This window comes from Cyanistes caeruleus, chromosome 14 (assembly GCF_971803275.1).
Source record: "Cyanistes caeruleus chromosome 14, bCyaCae1.hap1.1, whole genome shotgun sequence".
Lineage (NCBI taxonomy): Eukaryota > Metazoa > Chordata > Aves > Passeriformes > Paridae > Cyanistes > Cyanistes caeruleus.
This window is the reverse complement of record NC_141714.1, coordinates 2648204-2655217: the sequence shown is the minus strand read 5'-3', so window position 1 is coordinate 2655217 and position 7014 is coordinate 2648204.

Sequence of the window (7014 nt, the reverse complement as noted above, 5' to 3'; positions counted from 1 at the left end):
GAACACAAGAGTTGTTTGGGAACAGAACAAGCAATCAGCTCACAGGTTTGGTTTTTCCTTGGGCACCCATCACTGGAAAATTAAAAGTTGGCTGTTGATTCTGGGTGCTGGGTTCTCCGTGCCAGAATTTCACAGCAAAATAACACTTGTGAATTTCACAGAGCAAATACTCGCTCTCAGTCACGGTTTCCAGACTTACAGAGAGTAGAATTAGAAGGAAAAGAAAAATAAATCCCTCTTTACATGAGTACTGTGTTAGATGTTGAAGGTCAGAGATGCTCAAATCAGAGCTGGTGACCACCAGGAAGGGAGCCCAATTATCCCAATTATCCCAAACCCACGCAAAGCATGGCTGTGGTACCTCTCACCCCACCTTTTCCATGGAATTTCCACCTTGGTAGAACTGCCCTTACAGTTTTGTTAGCTAATAGCATGTCTTAACATTTTATCTTTCTGTAACAAGAACAACTAATAAAATCTTGGAGGTTTCCCAATCAGTACCAAGAGCAAATAATTTAATCTCCGTTTGGGAGATGTTGAACTTTCTCTGTCGTTTCTCTGCCTTTCGCAGCGCTGAGTGTGCTAAAGGGGCTGGGGGCTCATTGTCTGCAGCAAGAACTTCTTTATGTAGCTCAGTTAATTAGGGTAATTAAATTTCTATTTATCTAAATTTAGATAGGAGTTAGGAAAAGCCAATATTAACATTTCAGTTGCTTGCAAAACTGAAGTGAAACACTTTCATAATTAGACTAATTTGCATTTCATGAATTATTTTGATAGGGAACATGTGTATTTAGCTTTTCCTTCCCTTTTTTTTTGTATTTCTGGAGGGAGACGCAGCATCTTCAGTCGTGCTGGAGGGGTATGAAGGGTTAAAAGGGCGAGTTTTGTCTCGTTGATTTGTAGGAAGGATGGTTTTGGAGCCTGGGTCACAGTGCCACCGTGTGGGATCTGCCTTCAGCACCAGCGGGATTCCTCAGCATCAGCAGCTTCTATTTTGGTTTGGAAGGATCCTCTTTATCATTACCTGATTCCCACGGGGTTTTTTTCCCAAATGTCCAAACTCCTGCTGGGAATTCCTGGTGTGTGAGCTTCATTCCTTTCTGGCAGGACAGACCCTGCCCACAGCAATGATCACCAGGCCAAAGCCTTGTGACAAACACAGTTTTAATAATTACATCAGTTATGGGTTGCTGTAAGTTCATATTTTAATTCACATTGTGAACCAACACAGATGTGTGGGTGCTCACATTATTTTTTTTTTGTGTTATTTTTTATTTTATTTGGGTCTTTATCTGTGAAAAACCTGAATTCCTGGTGCTGGTTCAATTCCCCTTTCACATGCATATTTTTTATTTCTTCTAACAAGTCAAATTTTTTCCAGAGAACTTGAAGGCAGTTGAGTTGTTTTAAAAGCCATTTGATTATTTATGTACTTCATGCATAGAAATGAGGGAATTTTAAAGGCCTTTTGTAGGAAGCGCAGCAGCTGCAGGACAGACACCCAGGGGTCTGAAGGAGCTCTAATTGTCCATTGTGTGCGCTTGCAGACCAAGGATTTCCCACCAGAGCTGGCACAATGGCACATAATGAGTGGCATCCCAGTTTCCTGTCACTTGTCTGGGTTATGCAAATGTGGGACTCCAAAGGCCCCTTTCCCAGTGGGATAACCACAATCCAGCGGTTTCCTCCTAAAAATGGACAATGTGAGGGTCACAAGAGGTGCAGGTAAGGATGAGGGAGGTTCTAAACAAGCCTCCATCGCTCCATCTCACCCTTAATTTGGGATTTTTGTGCCCACAAAAGCGATGTCCTGGTTTGGGAAAGGCTCTGGGTGAGCAGGTGAGGAGGAGCCCGGCGCTGTCGGAAATGTCTGCCTGCTCCTCTGCCTTTTCCCAGAAGGAGGAGCTTTGGATGAAGGTTGGCTTGGAGCCACATGGAGGGAATTTATAACAACTTCAGAAATATTTCCTGCCCTTATGTACAGTAGGCTTTTTGTTTACCCTCAACTGGAGGGGGAGAAGCAGGAGGCTGAAGAGACACAATTAATGGTAACGTACAAAGTACAAAGAAGTGGTGGTGTGGTAAAAGAAAGAGGTTTGCATCTGTTACAGCAGGGCTTCCCAACCTCTCAGACAGACTGTGTCTCCTTTTTCTTACTGGGAAACATACCATCGAATTTATTTGATTTCTATCTGGTTTTATTCCCTTTAGCTACAATATTTGAGACCCTTTCTGAATTTCACTCTGCTGGGAAGGCTGTTGGTTGGGAAGCCCTGAATTCCACTGTGACACTTTATTTTTTCCTTTTTCTTTGGTACAGTGCTTTACATTTGGGGTTCTTTTGTTTAATACAAACTGGTACTCAGATGTTTTTGGACACAGTTTGACCAGGTTTACCAGCTAACCATTAGGAGGAGTTTGTTCCCTGTGTAAGATGTTATAATGCAGATTTAAATAGACTCAATAAAATGCATGAAGCGTTCATTTTGTGCTGGATCATCACTCCTTGGGTTTATTCTTACGGTGGGAATGCACTGGAGTACACAGTGACAGGAATTTATTTCCTCCATTCACCTTTCCCCTTGGGGCAGAAAGGAAGGAGCTGGAATGCTACAGAATTAATTTAGGACATAAAACTGAAGAAATAAATCCCTCTATGTCCCAGACTTTGTAAATCTGGCAGTGGATAACGTAGGATACAAAAGCAGCATCTCCAAGTTGTCTTCCGAGGAAAAGCAGTGACTCCAGGGCTGAGTCTCCCTGCAAATCCAACCAGGATTCCGGGAGAATCTCACAGTGGCTTCAAACTCCATCCTAAAATTAGCAGCTGAGGTACGTGCAAACGCTTCCTGGAGTGGGAAGGAAGTTTTTTAGGGTGTGGGAAGCTCTATTTATTACCCGTGCTTCCCTCACCTCAGTCCCGTAGCTCGGGCAGGAGGCGGCAGCCGCTCGCCGAGAGCAGCGCGGTGACATCGGTGCAGAAGAAGGGGCAGGAAGGTGTTGGGTCCCTGAAAAACGGAGTTTTGGGTACCAGGGGACGGGTTCAGTGTCACAGCTGGGCTGATGCTCCTCAGCACTGCCAGTGATGCTCTTCTGCAGCAAGGAGAAGCTGTGGGGTGCACGGAGCTGGGATTCTGCTCCCAGAATCGCTCTATTGGGAACGGCGAGAAGAACAACACAGACTCTTTTGGGAGCTGAACAGGAGAATTTCTCTCTGGTTTATTACCTCAGGTCTTTTTTGTAGATGAATTATATAGATTGATATAATAGATTTGTAGATTGGTATGTGGAAGTACAGAAAAGTAAAACTCCTACTGGTTAGTGAACTAACACATCACCATCATTGGTCAGTGGGGTTCATCACCCCTTGACCTTCTCTTGCAAGAAAACAAGGAACAGACAAACAGCACCTGCAAGGCTGTTTCTATCTCTGAGGATTGTTTTAATTCCTCCTTAAGATTTCCCAGGCCACTTTCTCAGGCGAGACTGAGAAAGTTATGCGGCCTGCTATTCCACAGGCACTGTGCTCCCTGCTTCATAGTTAGCATCCATATGCTTCAGCTTCACACTCCATAGGGAGAGCTCTTGGATAAAGGTATTTTTTTCTCATTCCCACGTGCTTCTTGCTCTTGGAGTCTGAAACTGTGTGATTAACGCAGGTGTTAGCTTTAGCTTTGATTTCAGTGATTTTATTCATGAAGTGACTCCCACACTTTGTGTATCAGGAGCTCTTTGCCTGGTAGCTGTTTCCAGCCCCTCGCCTCCCTGTAGGATCTCCTTCAGTTTGGGTAACCCTGGATTTGTTCCTCAAAAACTCTTGATCAACCCCTGAATTGCTTAAAGAGCCCAAGCCAACCTTGGCACTCGTGTGTGGCTGACTTCATCCCTCTGTTTATTTTCTTTAATATATTTGAGGTCTTTGTCCTGACCTGTAAAACTTTATATAACCTTGATCCTCCCTCTTGGTGCTTAAACTCTGTAACCTTTTACGTTGTCTCACTCCTCCCTTCAGGATCTATTTCCATGGCACAACCAGAGCTTCTCAGGGGAATGTGTTTGGCTGCTTTGCTGCTCCTGCTGCTGGGTGGGAGGAGAAAGGTTGTGTTTGGTGACCTTGTACACCCCAGAGTGATGGGGGAGCAGGAATAACCATCCTTTTGGGGGCTTCTCCCCTTTTCTGACCCCTCCTCGGTGGGATGAAGTGTTTGGAAAGAGAAAGAGGGAGAACAGCACAGGCTAGCTGCTGCTCCTTGCCCATCACAGCTTTTTAAAGTGTGGTTGAACCTGGGACTTTTAACATTATAAATCTAAACTCAGCTGTGTTGTGGCTTCCTAAACTCTTCCATTAAATGTATCTAGGGAAAATGAACCCTACTTTTTAGTCTTAGACTAGCTGGGCATTGTCTGTGACACTAATGAGATGCTGCTGCCACATGCTCCAACTGTTCCCCTGAATAAATCCCCTGCTAAGCCGAGCATGTGAAAATCCCGGCATCAGGTCCCCTCAACAATGATTACTTCATCCCACATTTGTGGAAGGTTCCTTGAACTCTGGCACCCTACAGCATCAAGGATCTGGGATTTCAGGGAAAAGGGTTGTAAGGAGGTACCCTTGTGCTGGTGTGCACAGCCAGGAGAGGAGCCAGCCCAGCTCCTGGTGCCCAGCAGGGATTTTAAACCGGTTTGATTTCTCAGCATGCATTTGCAGAGTGTGATTTCTCCAGGTTGAAAGTTTGAGGTCAGTGGATTTTAGCTCTGGAGTATCAGCTTTGCTTGTTGTTTCCTATCAAAAATGCCATGAAGGACAAAGTGCCTGGCTTGGTTTCTTGGCTTTAGTACTTTCTTTAATCTTTCTTTTCACAGCAGTGAAACAGCCCTGGAACCTCTCCAGACCCAGAGTTTGCCTTGTGTCTGCAGGGCCAGGCTGGCCAGTGGGTTTGGAGGTTCCAGTGGGTATTTCTAGGGGTAAAAACTTGAAATAACTTCATTTCAGGAGCCCATAAGGGATTTATGGAATGGAGGTGGAACCTGCCCTGAGCATCATTCACTGCTCAGCATGAAGGTGAAGGGCTGGAAAAGATGCAGTGGAAGAAATAGGTTAATCTCCCTGGGTACTGCTAATCTAAACTAAATAAATCCTAAATAAACTTGGAATTGACTCAGCCTTTGCTGCTGGCACCTTTGGGATGGTTGTGTGTTAATTTGTGAAGATGCAGCTAAATAAATTGAAACGTTTATGGGATGGAAGAGGCTGGGAAGTGCCCTGGGAGCCTCTCGCTCTGAATCCTGCACTGCTGGATCCCCAAAAGTGTGATATGGCCAGGAGGGAAAGGTGAGGGTGGACAAGATGGAAAGGCATGAAGGACACAGGATGGGAAGGAAAAAGGAGGGGAAAAACCCTTTAGAAATGTGCTCATCTGAGTGGGATTAAACATCGACACAGGTGGGAGAGAGCGAGGGAGAGCCAAGGCACGGAGATGCCGGTGGTTGTGAGGATGCAGAGCAGGGCCAGGAGAGGCTCGGGGGCCCAGCAGGAGCAGTCAGGAGCTGCTGGCCACCCACTGACAGATGCTCCAGATGAGACGAGAACAGATTTATAAGCACCAAATGCCGATGCTGGGAGGAAGAGGAGAGTGCCAGAACAATAACTGGAGCCTGCCAGGGCCGAGGGGGGGACACGGGGGTCCGGGAGGGGCTTCCTGCACCATCCTGCCCCAAAATCTCCTCGTGTTTCCAGGGCGGGCTGCAGCTGATTGTGAGGGACCCTTTTTCCCATTCCCTGTGCCTCGTTCCCTTTAGATCTCACCCCGTGTCTGCTTTTCCTTGCCTTGCCCCAGCACGAAGCGTTTTTAAATCCCCAAATGCCAAGGCCAAGGGGAGCGGAGCATCCCGAGCCCAGCGGAGCATCCTCCTTCCCCCGGGGCCATGATTTTGGGGTTGGGTACCCCGGACCCCCCATCCCACCCACCCTGGATGCGGCTGGAACATCCTGGGGAAGGGATCTTCCCCAAATTGTTGCATTGAATAACGACAGAGAAACAACAGCTCTAAGAAAGATTTGCATTTCAACCATTCAAAAATCTCCTGCCGCTCCTCAGTGCATCCTTCACGTCCTTCAAAGGAGCTTGAAATTATTTTTTGGGGGGGGGGTTTGTGTTTTGTATTTTTTTTTTTGTCCCTTGAAGGATTATAACACTGAAATCCTGCAAAAAGAAAACAGATGGAGAAGAAGACAATGAAAGAAAACAAACCCAGCCCAGAGCCCGAGGGGAGAGGAGCAGTGGTTGGGCAGGGCAGTGTACACACCACACATCCATAGAGAAATGTATTTGTGTCTGAATCTATGTGTAAACTTTAAAAAATCAATAAACAGATAAATGCTGTTTGCACATATTGGTCTAAACCGTATGTCATTTAAAGCTATTAAATGAATACCAAACATTGACATGTGGCTGATATTTGATATATAAAACATGCTTGTCATTATATACATTTAATATCTAAAACACACATGTGTTTCAGAGCACAAATAGCAGCTATCTAATTAATTTTGTTTAATCCATGGTATTTCCATGTTAATGTTCAAACAGATATCTAAATACCGAACCACTGTGGTCATGAAAACATCCTTTTATTTTGCTGTGCTTTGGGTTTTACTCATTTGCAGCCTTTGTGTGGAAAAACTCAGAGTTTTGTCTGATGCAAAATTCTTTTTCTCCCATTTTTTTCCCTTAAATTTGGGCCAGATGCAGCAGCCTGGCAGAGCAGGAGGAGGTGGCTGCTGCTCCCTGAGCTGTGCTCAGCCATGCTGAGGGGGGAATTACAGTGGGCCCATGCACAAATACACCTTTGGAGATGTACATATGTGTGTGTGTGTATATATATATATATATATTCACACACACACACACATACATATTATATATATTTACACACACACATATATATATTTACACACACATACAGATATATTTACACACACATATATATTTACACACATATGTATTTACA